This window comes from Leopardus geoffroyi, chromosome B1 (genome assembly GCF_018350155.1).
Source record: "Leopardus geoffroyi isolate Oge1 chromosome B1, O.geoffroyi_Oge1_pat1.0, whole genome shotgun sequence".
Lineage (NCBI taxonomy): Eukaryota > Metazoa > Chordata > Mammalia > Carnivora > Felidae > Leopardus > Leopardus geoffroyi.
Window position 1 is genome coordinate 194,824,307 of NC_059327.1, and position 19,290 is coordinate 194,843,596.

Below are 19,290 nucleotides of genomic sequence, written 5' to 3' on the forward strand. Positions count from 1 at the left end.
GTAAATCATCTGGCCACAGGCTGTAGGACATGCAGTGAAGAAGTCCAGCCTGGTTGGAGTTTGGTGGGTCAAGTAAGAGCACTGTCTGCAGGAGGCCCAGGAAGGGGGAAGAGGAACTTAGTGCTGAAAGGGCGCACCCAATCGTCGCCAGTCTCCTTGCTGACATTCTCATGTAGGTCATGACATGTGTTGGTCAGGGTATAGGATGGTACTTGAGTATGAAGAGACCTGTTGTTTCCAGGTAGATACCTTAAAGCACCTTGAGTTCAAGAAGACATTGGACAGAGAATCAGAGACCCCATAGAGCTTTCACATTGCTTAGCTCTGTGTTCTAAGAAAAACTACATTTTAACATGACATGAGCCTTTGGGGGCTTTGGCTACTCAACCCCATTGGATAGGTCCAAGGTTAACCTCTCTGAGCTCTCTGGAGAAGACAAGCAGAAGTATGTTCATGTGATGTCCAGAGAATACCCAGAATGTGGTCCCCTGCTTATATGTGTCCTCTAGACCCCTTAGAAGTGCAATCATGTCTTCAGGTGTCCCTGAGCACCTAACTTTTTGCTCAATACAGAGTTCCCATTTTACAGGTGAGGAAGCTGAGGCCCAGTCATTAGTCAATTGGTCATGAGCACACAGGCTGTGGCACAGCTGTGATTTGAACCCTGGTATTTCTGGTCTCAAATTTCTGCTCCTTCCTCCTGGCTTATAGTGGAAAGTCTCTACCCCCTGGTTTAATGCACAAGGCGTTTCATGTCTTCACCTGTCACTCCTGCTCACTCATGCCACTCTGCAGCCACAAGAGGTTCTTGCTGTTCTGATGGTCTCTGTCCCTTATGCATTCCTGCCTTGCCTGGGCTGTGAAGCTGCCAGGATTTCCCTTCACAATTTTCTACTCATCTGTTGGCACTCAGCTCATGTGTCACTGTCACAGGGAAGGTTTTAAATTATTTTTCATGGACTAGTGAACAGCTTCTAGTCTGTTCTTCCTGGATCCATTCACGCTGATCCAATCTTTTCTTCACATTTCTGCCCCAAAGAACTTTCTAGAATATCCATCTGATCCTACAGCAACCTGGCTCATCACCCTTTACCAGCTCCCTTTTGGTCTTAAGATGCCTTGCATAGGGGCGCCTGGGTGGCGCAGTCGGTTAAGCGTCCGACTTCAGCCAGGTCACGATCTTGCGGTCCGTGAGTTCGAGCCCCGCATCAGGCTCTGGGCTGATGGCTCAGAGCCTGGAGCCTGTTTCCGATTCTGTGTCTCCCTGTCTCTCTGCCCCTCCCCCGTTCATGCTCTGTCTCTCTCTGTCCCAAAAATAAATAAGCGTTGAAAAAAAAATTAAAAAAAAAAAAAGATGCCTTGCATAAAAGGCTAGTCCTGGCCCTTGCCTGCCCCTCTCTTGAATCCCACCCCACCAGCCCCTCCTACCACCCCTCCCCCCCATGCTAACCTTTCAATTCTCTAGCAGCAACTCTCTCTCTCTCTCTCTCTCTCTCACCTCCTTCCTTTCTGTCTCAGCCAGCTCGGGTACTGCAACAAAATGTCACAGACCAGGTGGCTTAAACAACAGAGATTGATCTTCTTTTAGTTCTGGAGGCTGGAAGTCTAAGATCAGGGTATCAGCATTGTTGGATGCTGGTGAGAGCCCTCTTCCTGGCTGTCAGATGGCCACCTTCTGACTTTGTCCTCACATGGTAGCAAGAGAAAGAGAGCTCTGGTCTCTTCCTCTTCCTATGCAGATCACGGAGGCCCCATACTCATGACCTCATCCAATTCTAATTACATCCCAAAGGTCCACCTGCAAATACCACCACGTTGGGGGTTAGGGCTTCAATATATGCATTTGGGGAGGATATAAACATGCCATCTGTAGCACTTTCTCACATGCATCTCCTTCTTTAAAAAAATTTTAATGTTTTAATTTATTTTTGAAGGAGAGAGAGAGAGAGCCTGAGCGGGGGAGGAGCAGAGAGAGAGGGAGACGCAGAATCCGAAGCAGGCTCCAGGCTGCAAACTGTCAGCACAGAGCCCAACGCGGAGCTGAAACTCATGAACTGTGAGATCATGACCTGAGCCGAAGTCGGATGCTCAACCAACTGAGCCACCCAGGAGCCACTCACATGCATTTCTTTCTTTCTGGAATCCTTTCCACCTCTATCTGCACTGACAAACGTCTCCTCATTCTTGTAGTCTCAGTTTAACCATCTCTTCCCCAGGGAGACCTCCGTGTCTTGTAAACCCCTGTATGTGCTCCTACAGCTCCCACAGTGAAACTCTCCACTCTCTACCACTGCTAAATCTTAATGTGTCTCTTCTCTGGAAGATGGTGAGCTTCACTGGGCAGGTAGCCAGGCCGCTATGTGCAGAGCTCTGGGTACATAGCAGCTGCTCAATGAATACTGTTAGATGGATGAATGAATGAGTGCATTGGCTTGCCAAGATCATGTTGAGAATTAAATCGGGAAGCTTGGGATTCTAAATTTGCCATTGCAAACCACTTCTCTGTTTCTGGACCCTGCCGGCTAGTCCATTTCCTATCCCAGACCATTTACCCTGGTTACTCCCAACTGTCCACAACATTAAAAACCATATGATTGTACACCTGAAACTAATAGAACACTATGCTTATTGTGCTTGAATACAAAATATGAAATGGTGCTCCTCTTGTTTGTGCCTTTCCAATATCTCTAGGCTCTTACACTCTTTATGTTTTGTCTGCTAGCCAAGTCATGCATTTTGGCTCCTTTCATTTTTCTCTCTTAAATAAATCTCTTCATACTCACTTTGGACCCTCTCCAATTTTCATAGTTTTTGTTCTTTTCCCTCCTCCCATTTCCTTGTTGCTTAGAAAAATGCGCTTACATTGAAAAGCACTGGCTTTAAAATATAGTTTGTTTGAAGTCCATGTACAATTTTTGAGCCTGGTGTTTATGACAGAGGGATGCAAGGCATGGTCCCGGTCTTCAGGGAGTATGTGCTCTCGCATCTCTGAACTCTGCATGCCTCTGGGCTGTAGGCAAAAGGTGTTGGGAGCATTTCTTGGACATCAAGCAAATGAAAGCAGCTAGTCTCCAGCCCAGTGTGTTTGGGTGGTATCTCCTAGAATCATCCTGCGCTCTTCTTTCTGCACACTCAGAACTGCAACTCTACACCCCTCAGGGAATATTCAGGAGAGTCTGAGTTCCCTGGCCACCCACTTGTCACAGAGAAGACCAGACTTTGGCTTTGAGTCAGAAGACCTGGTTTAGGGTTTAGGTGGAAAGGCATTCAACTGAATTCAGCAGTCCTGGATCGGGATCCTGGTCATGCTTATCTGTTTATCTTTGGGTAAGATTTATCAAGCTCCCATTTACTCACCTGTAAAATGGGGATAATGATAACTACCTCATAGCATCATTATGAGGATAAGGTAATGTGATTAAGTGAAAAAGTCTCTGGCACATGGCAGGCACTCAGCAAATGCTCCCAAACCAGTGTAGTGGCATTTTAGCTATGGCCTGTCTTTTGTGGCTGCGTTGTGACTTTGTTAGTGGACATGCATGTGAGCTGTCTTGTAAAGTCTGAATTATACCATGGCCTCTGTGATATTTGGACAGGTTAAGTCATTGGCTCTAAGATTCAAAACTAGTATGGGTACGGCGATAAACGAGGTGTATTGACAAGAGTTTTATATTTAACTACGTGGGAAAGATGCATCCAGATGTATAATAACCACTTCAGAAAATGCTTTGGTCATACTGGTCAGGATACAAACAAAAAAAAAAGTGCCATTTCCAGTGATACATCAGGTCTTCCTTCCACCTACGCATTTAACCATTCAGCTAGGCTAAATGGAGCTCCTACGATGTGCCAAACATGGGGCAAGGGAACCATAGATATAATTCCTGCCACGTATGTGTGTGTGTGTGTGTGTGTGTGTGTGTGTGTGTATGTGCGCATGTGTATGCGTGTGTGCTCTTAGTGTGTAGCCAGTACAGGTTGGCATAGACTGTGATGGAAATTAACAGAGGAGTTATGGCAGGGGGCAGAGAGAGGGGCAGCTGATGCCATTTAGGGGGTCAGGAAGGTTCTCTGTAGAAGATGATCTGATAGACAATTTCCTATTTATGGTGATGCTGGACCAATCAGAGTAGGTTCTGGTCAAGATGCTGGAGAGTTTCCTAGAGATTAGTTTTGCCATGTATTAACCTTTCCATTGCTGCTTCCAGGGGCCTTAGGGGATGAGACAGGAAAGCTCCACAGAGGCTTTCTGTATTTTATCATCCAGTCTTGCCACTTGCCTATTATTTCACCTGTTTATGAAGTTTAGGACAAAGTTACCAGGTTTACAAAAATCCTAAATTCATCACCAGGATCTGAATCCAACTTTATTTTTCCCTCTCTTGCTTTTTAAAAATGGTGTTTTAAGGTTTTCTTTTCCATCAAATGTACACGTATTTTTTTTTTACAGTTTCTTGTTAAACAGAATCCCCAAAATAGTTTTGAGCATTTCAGTCACTGTGTCATTTGCATTAGTGGGTGTGTTGGTTGTCTTCTTTCCCTCCATCACAGAATCCTGCCCAATACATGGTAAACCTCTCATCTTGTCTTTTTACCCTCATTGTCCATTATTTCAAGGCTCTGTGTATTTTATTCTTATTTTCTGTGTTTATCATGAGTAATGCAGGAAGTGCCTGATGCCTTCTACCAATCTCCATGAAGATTTCTGGGCAGGAAGGAGACTGTCCATTTTGGAAGGTGAATGGTGTAGACTGTGACGTGTTTGAGTTGGGAGAAACTGAGGTTAAGCACAAAGCCTTTCCTGGTTGACCACCTGACTGTGGGCTAGTTAATTTCTCAGGACTTAATAAAAACTAGAGATAGAAATCATGAGACTTAAATGAGCCAACCCAGTTGGTTCAGGTCCTTCACGATACAGACACCAGGACGAGATTAAACATGCAAAGATTTTATTGGGAGAAATTCCCATGAGAAAGGAAATAGGGAGGGAGTTTGGGAAGGCTGGGAGAGCCTCAGATATAAAGGAGAAGGGGCGAGGAGGTTGTATGGAAGCATCCAAGACTACTGTTTAGTCTAAGGGAGGGTTGACCAAGTCGCAGGGAAGTCCTGCACCTAAGCTGGTCCGGAAAGGAGTCTCAGAACCCATGTCTCCAGAAAGGGGTCAGGCATAGAGTCCACACAGGGCTCTGTCATAGGGGAGAGGCAGCTTGTAGGGGTGTGTCTTCAGTGTCAATGAGGGGGACTTCAGGTGTAGCAGCTTTAGCTTCAGGAGGTATGTGAGTATGTCCTCATGGCACCATAGTGCCTTACACAGTTCCCAGCACAGAAGTGACTCTCCACCACTTGGATATGAGGTGATATACCATCCCCCAAACTTGGGAGGCAGGATCCCTCTACACCAAATGGAAGCAACAAAGCCTTCACATTGGCTAAGTATGAGAAGATGCTGAGTGTAGTGGCACAGAGGAAGACACTTAAGAAACATTTGAAGGGGCTCGAGTATGAAGGAAAGAGCATATCTGCCCTCAAATCCTAGTCATATGACATTCCTTTTGGCAAGTGTTCAAAAATATTTTTATCTACTAAGGGAACTGATAAGACATCAATGCCAGACATAGTGAGGGCTGAGCATGTGACGTCTCTTGGCTTTTCTTCTTTCTATACCCTCCCCACTTTACTTCCAGTCATCGTCATTTGCTTAGGCAATGAATTTATCAAAGCACCTGTGCTGAGGTCCAGACTTAGGGTCTGTGCACCACATGCCTAATCTTGGGAGGAGTATTTATCCTTTCAGAGAACGTGCCTGCAAGGGTCAAGTTTACTTACGATGTAGAGATCTTGGGGTTTCAGAAGCCAAGGGTGGTAATTGAGCAGGGAAGGGGCCCCTGGCAAATAGTTCCCCCTTTCACAGGCTTCTTTAATTTGGTGACCTTGCAGCCTCTTAATATTTTCCATCCATTTATCTATACAACAACATCCATCTATCTATACAACAACATTTTGAGAGCTCTATGCCGGCATGGAGTTGAGTGTTGCGATGGGGAAGTTATTTTAACAGAGGTCCTAGTTTGGGTTATTCCAAAAGCCAACCACAGCACAAGGATTTGGGCACAGCTTACTTGGGAGGTGAGCTCCGTAAGCAATGCAAATAAGTGGGGAAGTGAGTCAGGGAAGGAAAGGAAACCAATGAATCTTAGCAGGGGTCAGCACACTTCTGTAAAGGACCAGTGTTTTAGGCTTTGTGGACCATACAATCTCTCTTGCAGCTCCTCAGCTTTGCTCTTGTAGCCTGAAGGCAGTCATAGATGACATATAGATAAAAGGACATACAGATACATGTGTTACAATAAAACTTTATTTATAAAAATAGGTACTGGTTGAATTGGGGCTATAAGCCATGGTTTGAGGACCCCTGATCTAGAAGGTCCCTCCTCTGGACAACTGAAGCTCAGTCACATTGGAGAGTCACTGGAAATGCATGTTTTTCCTTCTGTCCTACTGAGGAGAAAAAGAGCTGACCTGTTTATCTGACAAATCCCTTCCCTCAGTGTTTAGTGATTTGGTTCCCTCTGGTCAACCCTAAGCCCATCTAACCCGCCTCAGGAGTGTTGGGCATGCTCTGTGGCTAGAGAACACCCTCAGGCAAAGAGACATATGACTCCTCAGTGTGTGCTGAACTGTCTACAGGTGGCTTCGAGGGTGGGCCAAGGGGACCTGGGTGAGGCACTAGCAGCAAAGAGCTTCCTATCTTAGTGATGGGATAAAACGTGACCCTTAGAAAGTGAAATCACACTTCATGTGGTCCAGAGGCCCTGGCTAACTATTACAGAAATGCCACAAGGCATTGAGAGGTATTACCAGGCAACTATTGTATTGGAGATCTGGGATGTCACCAATACAATATTAGTTACCATTTATTAAACACTTATTATAGAACAAGTACTATGCTAAGCACTTCAGATATATTAACTCAATTAATCCTCACAACAACTCTGTGAGGTAGGTGCTATTTTGTTCTCATTTTACAGGTAGTTAAACTGAGACTTAGAGAACTTACACAATTTGTCCAAGGTTGCACAGCTCGTAAGAAGGGGGGTGTCTTGTGAACCCCAACATTTTGTCTCCAGAACTCACTTTCAAAGATGAGTTCAGGAATGCTGTTGAGTCAATGGCCATGTTGGCTCACTAGGGCTGCCCATAACAAAGTACCACACACCGGGTGGCTTAGTACAACAGAAATTTCCTTTTTTTCATTCTAATTCTCTTAATTCTGAAAGTTAGGCATCCAAATCAAGGTGTCAGCAGGACCATTCTCCCTCCAAATGCTCTAGGGAAGATTCCTTCCTGGCTTCATCCTGGCTTCTGGTGGTGGCCACCAGTCTTTGGTATTCTTTGGTATCTAGATGGATCACTCCAATCTCCGTCTCCACCTTCACAAGAAGCCTGCTTCAGATTCTGTGTCTCCCTCTCTCTCTGTTCCTCCCCTGCTCATGTTCTGTGTGTGTCTCTCTCTCTCAAAAATAAATAAACATTAAAAAAAATTAAATGCAGGCCGTTCTAGAGTACTTTTATTTGCAAATGCATCTTCTTATAGAGGGTACTTTGGTTTCTCTAATTTTCATATTTAACTTTATTTTTTTCCCATCATATATTGCTTCCTGAGGTTGGTTACACATTAGTGTGCAGCAGCTACAATTCAAATGGTGGCAATTGTCACTTTGAGGCAAGGATGACTCCTCTGGGCCTCAGTTTCTTCATCTGTGAAAGAGGCAGTAGGACATTGGCTTTTAACTCTAGCAACACACTAATCACCTGGGGAGATTTCAAAAACTGCTGCTGATGGCTGGGCCCACCCCCAGGGATGCTGATTCAGTTTTCTGAGTTGGGACCCAAACGCTAGTATTTTTTTTTAAACCTTCATAGATTATTCTAATATGCAGCCAAACCAAAGTCTATATTGGTGCTCAAGGTTATTGGGGCTCACTCACCTGCTCTGCCAATCTTGGGTTCCAATCAGTTATATACTTTCCTTCCCAGGTTGAAGATGCTTCCTTGTCTTCTGCCAGACTGAGTTTAGACAGGACTTCTGAGGGGTTGTCTTCCCTGCCTGTTAGCCCAGAACTGCTCTTTCCAGCAGACTATAGACCCGTAAAGGCCTCCAAAGAAGATATGTACAATAAAATGCTGAAGAACTGTCAGCAGGTCTGGAGAACAGATACAGAGATACCAGCAATTGTGAATTAGGTGTTAATTGCTTCCTGGAAAGCCAGCCTTTTGATGGGAGAAGGCTCAGGGACCATCCAGATTACTCAGGCCAGCATGCTTCCTCTTTTCCTGGGCTGTGGAATCCAGGTGGTAGAAAACTTTGGGGAAGAAAAAATCTGGTTGGTGGCCAGAAGTTGGAGTGCTAATTATAGACAGAAGGCCAGAAAAGGCATGGAAAATTTGAAAGGTTTTTTAAAGTCTTTTTTTCCTTTGTCATATTTGTAAGCCAGGCTCTTCCTAAGTAAGTTAAGAATGCCGTCCTCATTGTTTGATCCATCTGGGTTTAAAATCCCCCTCCACCTTCCTTCACCTGTGACCTTGGAGAAGTTACTCAGCCTCTCTGGGTTTTAGTATAACAGGCTCATACCTTGTCGGATGGTTGTGCAACACATATAAGCTTACATACATGTGATGATTCATGTCAAGCATGTGGGGTGGTGCCTGTCACATAGAAACACATAATCAGTGTTTGCTGCTATTGAGTTATTTCTCTAAGTATTATCATCTCATGAATCTTGTAGGGGATGAGAACAGAAGCTAAAGACATTGAGATACTGACACCAAATATGTGTCGGGTGCTGGGTTAAACAATTGCATATATAGAATTTCATTTAATATGTATTAGAAATGTGTGAATTGGGTGTTATTATTTCTACTCTCTGGAATGAGGAAACTGAGGCCCAGGGAGGTTAAAGATTAGACAGAGGGGTGTGGGTGGAGGCTCAATTCAGTAAGTCAGCTCAATTCAGTAAGTCAGCGTGAGTGCAATCACATTTCTCTCTCCACAGCACACACGGCTGAGTGAAATTGGGTTAAAAGGAAACAGGGGGAACCTGTAATGAAAGAAAGATTCCATACAGGAACAGCCTGGGGTGTCTGAGCTTGTGTGTGCACGTGTGCTCACAGTGACCCCGAATCAGATTCTGGTGACAAACATGTTAGGGGAGATTTCTGGGTGGACAATGTGGGTGTTGGAGAGTGGGAAGGAGCAACACGGGTGGGGAGGGGTTGTGATGACAGCCTGAAATCTCTTCATCCGTCCATCATTCCCTCGAGGCATTTGATGGGATATGAGAGACGCTTCTTTATCCAGCAGTAAGTCTATGCCCTTCTTTGTGGCAGGCAGGCACCTTCCCCAAATCACATTCAGAAACCCAACAGGGGTTTCTGGGAAGGAGGACCCAAACCGGCTTGATAGGGCTGGGGAGAGACTCTGAAGAAGCCTGGTTGGTCTCAGGAATTCAGTGATATCTTCTTAAGGGTAATCCTCCCCTCCTGTCTACAATGCCCATCGTATATGCCTTAGGTAGCCCTTCTCCCCCTCCTCCCCTTTTTTTCCTAATAAGTCAATCAGAACCATCTCCACGGTCCCTATCCTCAGACACAGCCTCAGCCGACAGAGAACCTGGAGGTAGTTGGTGTGGTCTGCACAAGAACTCTGGGAGATGTCCACGCCAGAACCTGTGCATATGTTAGCTTACAGGACAAAATACCATTAAGGTTGCAGGTAGAACCAAGCATGCTAATCGGGTGGGCTTTAAGTGAGAGAGAGAGTAGGCTGCATTAGCCACAGGTGCCCAAGATAATCACAAGGGTCCTTAAAAGTGGAGGAAACTGACCCCGTGAGAAGCACTCAACCTGATTTGCTGGCTTTGAAGATGGAGGAACCCCTCGGGGAGGCAGGGGGAGCTGACAGCGAGGAGGCAGATTCTCCCTTAGACCCTCCAGACAGAACTGCAGCCCTGCTGACTCCTTGATGTTAGCCAATGAGACAGGTTCTGGGCCTCTAGCCTGCAGAACCTTGGATCATAAATGTGTGCTGCTTAAAGCCCCTAAGTTTGCGGTAATTTGTTATGGCAGCCATAGGAAACCAATATGCTTGGTAGTGCATGGGTGGGGGGAGGGGCAAGAACTGGGGGAGTGGAGCATGTAAAGGTCGCCCTGTCCCAGGGCCCCATCCAAGCACAGGAAAACACAGTCCAAACTGGGAAAGTGGTAACAAATATCTTATAAAACAAGAGAGTGAAAATTCTACTGGTGCGGTTCCTTTGGGAAAGGGGAAGAGCATGGGTTTTGAACCAAGCCATGTGGTTTTGAAACCTGACTTCATTATTTCAGCTCTGTGATCTGGGCGGGTTAGTTAATTAATTCCTCAGAGTCTCAGATTTCTCATCTATAAAATGCCATATCCAGGCTGTCTGATTAAGATGCTCATAATCCTGCTGGTTATCTTGGAGTTCATATGTTAGCTAATGACAGAGTTGTTCTGCGGACGTATGTCTAACTGAAGGGAAGTGTCCAGTGCTGGGAACTCAGTAAATGGTGACTAATATCTCTTCCAAAGGCACATGTACCCAGGCTGACTGCAGTTTTGTTTCTCCAAACCGAACCACCGAATGCTCTTTAGAAAGAAGTACAATCAGTGTTAATGCAGTGCCCTATAGTAAAAGCTTCAACTTTTCACGAGTGGAAATTTGATAGGAAGAGGCCAGGCCATGCTGAACCAAGAATCAGGATCCAGACTAAGGACTGAGATATTCTTTGTAGAAATGCAAAGTCTCTATCCCTTATGAATTTCAAGTTTACTTCTCAATTGACCAACAAAATCCCCATTAAAAAAAAATTATACTCAATAATGATCTTGACGTCAGAATGGATGCTTACAATGTTGTGCATATCCACCTTTGCTCCCAAGTCAATATTCCTAGGCCTGAACTCCTTTCCTACTCACCACTGTCCCCAGATCTGCTTCTCCGGTGCGACTAATCTCAGTGAGGGCCACCACTTTTGTCCTATCACTGCAACCAGAAACCTGGGAGTTGCCGCTTCCTGCTGAGGACACCTCCTTAGCCATTTTGCAACTTAGCTTCCCCTCTCCACCCCTATGTCCTCCTCATTTTTTTTCCTAGAAGATGAGAAATAGCGCCACAATTTCTCTCCCTGTCCCAAATCTTATCCTTGCTCTGATCCAGTTTCAACCCAGTGACCACTGCGACTTTTCTAAATTAATAGTTTGATCGTATTATTTTCTCGCTTAAAATCTTTCAGTGGCTCTTTGCACATCAGGAGCACTGTGGATTGGATTGTGCCCCCCTCTCCCACCTACCACAGATGCATGTGTTGAAGCCCCAACCCCCAATGTGATTGTATTTGGAGGTAGGGCCTCTAAAGAGGTTCTTAGGTCAGGGTGCCTGGGTGGCTCAGTCACTTAAGCATCGACTTTGGATCAGGTCATGATCTCAAGGTTCGTGAGTTTGAGCTCCGTGTCAGGCTCTGTGCTGACAGCTCAGAGCCTGGAGCCTGCTTTGGATTCCGTGTCTTCTCTCTCCGCCCCTCCCCCATTTGTACTCTGTCTCTCTCTCAAAAATAAATAAACATTAAAGAAATAAAAATCAATGAAAAGAGGTACTTAGGTTAAATGAGGTCATATGGGTGGGGTCGTGTTCCAGTAGGATTATTGGCCTTCCAGGAAGACACCTTCTCTAAGAAGCCCCCTCTCTACAGTGTGAGGACACAGTGAGAAGACGGCTGTCTGTATGCCAGGAGAAGAGCTCTCACCAGACGTTAACTTGGGACTCATGGCCCCAGAACTGTAAGAAAATAAACTATTGTTTAAGCCACTGAGCCTGTGGTATTTTGTTGTAACAGCCCAAACAGGCTAATGCGAGGAGATAAAGTCTAGACACGTCAGAATGGCATGCCATGGCCTTTTCCTTCTTATTCCCATTCACCTGAAGGTCATCCATGGCTGTTTTCTGCACCTACTCATAACTGAGATTCCTGACCCACAGGGCTCTTTGGGGCATATGCCCTTCCCTCTCCTGGGCACAGCCTGGTTGGTTCCCTGTCACCCTTCATGATTTCCTTTAGTGCACGTGGTTAAAATTCCATTTTGTGTTCTTGAGGTATTATGTAAAATACATAATAAAATGTATTTTAATCATTCCTTATCTATTTCCCCCAAGTGACAAATTGAGAGGGAAAGAAGGGTTCTGTCTTACTCAGCTTTGTAATGTCCACAGCACAGATTCTGGCACCTTTCAGATTTTGCAAACATATCTATTGAGTGGATGAGTCAGTGAATGAATTACACATGAAGCCAAACCTCTCGTTGCTTTTAGAATAAACCCCAAGCTCCCTCATATGGTCTCCATGCTTTTCTAGCCTCATTTAATTCTACCTCCACTGGGCACTGGCCACCAGAGCTGCCTGCCACTTCCACTCTCTGCTCTTCCCCAATCTCTGTGCCCCCCTGTCCCCTCTGCCTGGAATGTGCCCCCTGCTCTACTCAAACCATGGGTGGCCTCTCATCCTTCAACTTGTAAGCTAAATGGCTCCCGGGGAAAGTCTTCTTGACATCTCGTGCCCCAGACATGGTGGTTTCACCTCTTCTTTGTTTTATTCCCAATACTTAGTCCAGCGTGCTGTATCACGCTTATGTGATTGCAGAATTCAACTGGCCTCCTGACCCAACAGTAAGGTCCCTGAGAGCAGGGGGGTTTTGCTTGCTTGCTTGTGTGTTTTGTTTTCAGCTCTCTCTCCCCAGGTCGAAGAACAGTGCCCAGCACAGAGCCAGCACTCATACAAATGCCACAAAGTGGTAGAATGTCGAGCACACAGTTAAGTCGCAAGATACAAACCAGACTGTACTTCCTTGCTGTTTTTTTTTTCTCTATATCATTTCATTCACCTGTTATCTAATAACAGATCAGAACAAATCAACCTTATCTCTCGGCTTCACCCTTGTATTCCTGGCTTCATCCACACTTGAACAAAGTCTACAGTGTTCGGGCTGTGAGGAATGGGCTTAAAGATGAAGGCTGTTCATGGGGCGCCAAAGTCCTGCAAGCCTAATGGAGACCCTCAGGAGCTGCTTTATTGGGAAGGCTTTTGGAGGCATGCGGGCTCGTACCTTTCCTTGAAGGTGGGCAGAGTTGGACTGTAGAGAAGGGAAGGGTTAAGAAAGAGCAAATTTGCATGCCTAGTTGATCTTGAACCCATCACAGCTCAGCGGTTCGGAGTCTTGGTTGTAGAATCTGACTTCTCAGGTTCAAATCCTGGCTCTACCTCTTACTGTCAGAGTGACCCCAGGCAAGCTTATTAGCCTCTGCACCTCAGTTTTCTCATCTTTTGAAGTGGAGGTTAGAAATAATCCCTAACTGATAGGATTATTACGAGGATTAAGTGAGCTAAAATACGTAATGGGCTTAGAATAGTGCCTGTCACATAGGATACATCTAGGGTCAGTTATTAGATACAAGTGTTAGCTGTTCTTGGTGTTTTTAATTGATGTGGAGAAACATGGATTGCTGTATCACACCTGACCTCTCCCCCAGAGCCAAGGAGTAACCCTCATTGTAGTGTTTAGAGGGAGAATCTGGTTGTGCACAGAAGCTTCTCTTCTTAGGGGCTCATTGGAGCACATGTGTGTGACTCAGCTCCTCCAGATTCAGGTTGGCCCTGGCCCAGAGATGCATGGATAATGCTGACTGGTTCTGGGACTCAGTGTTAGGAGGTTCAAATGACTGTGGATATAAGCCCAATTCTCTAATACTAACTTAATAATGATCAAACCTTGGCCCCCTCTGCCTGCCTCCTTTGTTTTATTTATCCATTAATTTGGAACTTAAGGAAGAGGGTAGCTGTCTATTGAGTCCTCTTAAGAACCCCTGTAGGATCACATTTAAATTGAATAGAAAAGCACGGGTCAATGAATACCAGGAGTCCTAGTGTCTGAAGAACAGAAGATTCATGCTGAGAAATTAGGAAAGCAAAACAGAGTCAATGTGCTTTGGGATGATCAGTGGGAAAAAACAAACCAGCATAACCTTCACAATCATGAGTGTGAGTTCCTAAATGTCAGTCCCCAGACTAAGCTAATCCCCAGCTAAACAGCCAGGGGATGCAAGTGTTGAAACTCAAGAAAGTGTCATGCCATCTGTCTCTGTCTATAGAGGACTCGTCATGAGCTCAGACCTCCAGCAGTGAGTCGCTTCAACTTGTGTCATGTGTGTGTGTGTAGAAGTCAAAGGTGTGGCATGCAGCACAGAGATAGCACTCGGAACACGAAATGCTCAAATCAGAGACAAATGCATTCAGTGGGCTGCAAAACCATGCAGACGGAACCGCCATTCTCAGAGGTTTGTCCAACACTGCACAGACCACGTTATCTAACGCAGTTGTTTCCGATGACTCATAAACTAACATTGGAACTAAACTGGGAGGATGGGCCTTGAAACAAGGAAAGGACATCACAGGGTAGAGGGACATGGAAGCATGAGGATACAGAAGGGCACAGAACTTGGTCAGGGCAAAATGGGAGAATGATCCAGTCTGGGTCCGAACAGATACTCCTCTTTCTGCCACACCTGGCTAAATAATTTTATGAGTGGTAATCAGAAATGGATACAAACATATAGATTCAAAGGAGCACATGCACCCCGATGTTTGTAACAGCATTATCAACAATAGTCAAGCTATGGAAAGAGCCCAAATGTCTTTTGACTGATGAATGGTTAGAGAAGATGTGGTCTAACACTAAAAATAGTGGCAGCAGTGGGGTTTCTGGGAGTTCTGGAAGGAGAAAACATGCAGTTCATGAGAATGAGTGATCCTGCTTACTTCAGTTCTCCCTTCTCCCCTTCCCCTGCTAAGGCATTGCAGGCTGGGCTCTCCGGGACGCTGACTCTGAAGGACTGTTCAATACACCGTGATTATTGAAGAGTTCTCCTGGGAGGAACACCTGGAGGAGAGAGAGGAAGGGAGCAGGACTGGACATGGGGACAAGTTGACCTGTGCTATGTGACACCCTCATCCCACCCCTCAAAAGAGCTCTGGAGCTAGAATGACTCTTCAGAGTTGTTCCGAATTAGGCCAACATGGCTGGGAGGTTTCATGATCTCACCTTAATCGGTCACTGAATGTGGGGCTCCCAGGAAGGGGTGCAGACTTGATTGAGGTGGTATCTCTGTAGCTGAGGCATCTCTGAAGGGTCTGAGGGATACAGGCATCTGCCCTCAGCACTTTCAGGCTGGGATAGCAAGACTTCCACTGCCCCGTTCCATCTGGGTAGTGTCCCCTTCGTAGGGAGACCGATCTAACATTGACATCTAAAGAAGACATAAGGCAGAGGAAGGAAAAAGTACTGGGAATCAAAGCTATTGTAAAAACCATAGGAATTACTAAAACAAAAATCTAGAAATAAGGGTAAGAGTAAAAAGGGAGGGAGAGTTGAGAAGGGTTTGCAATGACAATCAGGAGAATTAATCTCTCCAGCATGAATGCAGACACTGGAGTCACCATCTCCTGGACCTCCTACGTTGTCTTCATTTTCTTGATGGGAAAATTCTCTCAGAACTGATACAACCGCAGGTACAACATACAGAATATATTTCCTTTTAATGTCTTGTTTTCTTCAATCAGCTCTTGAGGCGCTTTGTATAATCGTAGAGTGGCAAGAATTGATTTCAAACGCAGGCTTTGATGAGTCTTTGATGTTTGACTCTGGTCAAGACTTTAACCTTTCCCAACTCCAGCTTCCTTATCTGCAAAGTGAGAACAATGCTATCTACCCTCCTCAAGGTTGTTACAAGGTTAAAAAGGCACTAAAAACATACATGAAAAGCATTCGGCCCGGTGCCTAATACGTAATAGTTCTTTAACAAAGTCTGTTTTATTCCCACAAAAAAAGATTCTAAACTGCTCCATTGGACCCAATTTTGAGAGAGAATCTTGTAGAACAATCTTTGCCCAGCTTTATGTACAAAACAATAATATATTTAAAAAAAGCTTCTGGTTTTAAAGTGAAATAAAGGTATGAAACATTCATCTTCCAGCTCAGACCTAGCATGTTGAAATCTGCCTGCAGCAAAATTTCATGGCTGAGCTACAGCCCCAGAAAATAACATTCCAAGTTTGAAGTTCTGTATCAACCTTCACATTCCAGCCCTATTGAAAGGAATATTTTAAGTCTACCATGAAGTGGCATTTGAGTTGAAGTTTTTGGTGAAGGAGAAAAAAAAGACACAGGTAGCAAAGTTTGCGATGCTTCCCATCTGGTGAAAACTAGAAAGGATCTCAAATGGAGAATGCGAGAGGAACATTCTGGGTGAATCTCAGTTCTGCAACAGTGTCCAAAGGCCTCCCACTCTGCGGAGGCCCCCTGAACCTACAGATGTTGCAAATATAACAGAAAACCCTGTCCTGAGAGATTGACAGTCAAATGGAGAACCTCCACGAAAACGGACTTTCCTCCAACATACCAGGGGGAAAGGACTGTGGTCTGACCCAGTTCATTCGTTGGATGCTTGGAGCAGGGAATCTTGGACCTGTGAGTTTTTCATGGACTTAAATACAAATATCTGATATTTGAGAAAAAACAAAACGAAACAAAACGGCTCCTAAGGGCAAAAAGAAAACTTCAAAAATAAAAAAACAAATAAATGCTAAGTTAAATATTTATAAAACTTTACATTATGTCAGCTGACCTAGTGTGATTCAGCACACACATGAATATACACATATAAAATATTTATGCTCATAGATATAGTGTGTATACATATGTGCGTATGCATATCTGGGTGAATATGCATGTATACATGCATGCATTATATATATATATAACTAAACAACAAGGAAAAAAGCCAATAATTTATACTAAAACAAATTCAGAAGTAGTTTTATAATCCTTAGTATTTTCTTAGATGAATCAATATAGCTATATTGTGGATATATTTTATTGTAATGAAGTATGCAGGGAGGCCTCTGAAAATAAGAGTGCCTAAGATCCTTTAAAGGTTAAGAAGTGGTGCATCTATAGGAGCCTCAGAAGGATAATGCTTCCCTCCCCCCCCAGGGAGAAAGTCCAAAGAAGGTCAGGCTAGAATTGCATGTTGTTTTCAAAGTAGGCATTGTGACATGTCACAAATTTCACAACTAAGGAGAGTTCTGGACCTACATAGTCAAGTTTATCTGTGTATCTGGCAGGTACTTTTGACTTAATTCTTCATGTCCGTGGCAACTCTTCATGTCCATGGCAACTCAGGCGGACTCTTGGATTGGTAATAAGAAGTACTAGGCAAGCACAGGGTCATTTAATTGCCTTCCAATTTTTTCATGTTTCTCCTTTGTAAAGGACCTGATTCCCTCAGACTCAACTGAAGGCAGAAAGAGCAGGGACCAAGGGACAGGTCAACGGACAAGCTGGTAGCACAACATAAACAGAAGAAATACATGCTAACCTCCCAGAGATGCTGAGGGACGCTGCTTGGGGCAGGGCTCTTTCTTTAGTCTGCCTTGAACTTTCACCTGGTTCTGGTGGGAGAGAGGATCAGAATCCGGAACAGAGTCTGAATCAGAATCCGGAACAGAATGTCCCCAAAAGTGGGACTGTTGCCGTCCCACGTTTGGTTTTCCTCAAGGGTTGGAGAAATCTTGACATGTTAAGTTTGTCTGGTTGGGATTTTAGAAGAATTCGTTTTTGGTCTGAAAGCTCAGAGGCTTCATGGCTGCATCTGTGGGAGCAGTGGTTGTGCGCAAGGCAGCTGAGGCCATCCACTCTTCCTCCGGATCCATTCAATCCCTTTAAATGGCGGTGATCCTAAACAAACTGAAATTGGACCTGAGATTAGGGGAAAGAGGCCAAAAGTTGAACCTGTCTGTGGCCCAGTTATGAACGTGATATAACAGTAAACATCAAGATTATTATTGTTCCATGGGTGATCATTTACTCATCTGTTCTTTCTTTCATATAATAAAAGAAGCTAGGGGCGCCTGGGTGGCCCAACCTGTTAAGCAACTGACTCTTGGTTTCGGCTCATGTCATGATCTAATGGTTCATGAGTTTGAGCCCTGTGTTGGGCTCTGTGCTGACAGTGCAGAGCTTGCCTCAGATTCTATCTCTCTCTCTCTGCCCCTTCCCCCCTTGTGCTTGCTCGGGCTCTGTCTTTCAAATTAAATAAACTTCTAAGCAGCTTCTGTCACACTTCTGTCATTTAATCTCTGCCTCATTCCTGCAAAGTAGGTCTTATTGGCCCATTTTAGAGCCAAGGAAATTGAGGTGTAGAGAGGTTAAGAGAACAGCTGAGGTTACAGGATTGTATCAGAGAGAAGATTGGAAATCAGTTTAATGAATTCCAAAGCATTTACTCTTTTTCACAACATGGGCTATTTATTGCTTTTGAATATTCTTATTGTCTGGCCTGTGTTCCCTGACCTAAACGTTAAAACAAATGGTGTTCTAAGAATGTGCCAATTTTAACTGTGAGCCCTGGGAATAAAGAGACGACTGTCCTTTCAGATAGGGTTTTTGCATTCCGAGACTTTCCTGGGGATGTTTACATGGGAACAGCTGACTTTTTTTTTTAAATGTTTATTTATTTATTTTGAGAGAGAGACAGAGAGAGGGGAAGAGCACGCTAGCAGGAGAGGAGCAGGGAGAGATAGAGAATCGCAAACGGGCTTCTCGCCAACAGCAGAGTCAGATCTGAGGCTTGATCTCACAAACCGGAAGATCATGACCTGAGCTGAAGCCGAGAGTTGGACGCTTGACTGAGCCACCCAGGTGCCCTGAGAACAGCTGGCTTTAATGCCAGGTCAGGTGAGCTAAAGTGAGCTGCCCACCCGAGTGCCTGAGGGGACAGTGGAAGAAGTCACTGGTTTGTTCTTAGGGACTTGGGAGGACTTCCTGGTGGAAATGGTGTTTCAAGTTGTACCTTAAAGGAAAGACCAGGTCCTGCTGAAGGGCCTGCTGGGCAATTGGTTCAGGAGCAGAAGGGCAGGGAGGAGGCCCATATAGCACAAATGGGGGTGTGGAGTCTTTCAAGGCAAAGGGTTTTGTGAATGGACCTCCTGGCAGATGGGCTGCACGGAGGTTTGTAGGCAGGTGCTGATGTGTGGACTTCTTTCTGTGAGGACAGGGAGAGACAGAGGGATGTGCTTAGAACCTCTTAGCCTTACGAGACCTGTTCAAAATTTGGGTACAATGGGGTCATAGGTGAGAACGTGGCTAGCCTTCCAGATTCCATC

The 19,290-nt window shown here is 44.9% G+C and overlaps 2 long non-coding RNA genes across 4 annotated transcripts in view; one reads left to right on the forward strand and one right to left on the reverse strand.

The window, feature by feature from the left end:
- The window catches only part of LOC123596163, a 59,002-nt gene that overhangs the window by 17,528 nt on the left and 22,184 nt on the right, over window positions 1-19,290 (forward strand). The gene's annotated exons all lie outside the window — the stretch shown is intronic.
- Window positions 62-17,957, reverse strand: LOC123596162. Of its 2 annotated transcripts, none has more exons than XR_006711568.1 (3): window positions 17,505-17,957; window positions 15,170-15,374; window positions 62-259 (listed from the first exon to the last, which is right to left on the reverse strand). It is a non-coding gene; the product is annotated as an uncharacterized LOC123596162 (long non-coding RNA). The 2 variants fall into 2 exon arrangements; XR_006711569.1 differs by lacking the exon at window positions 62-259 and adding an exon at window positions 14,708-15,007.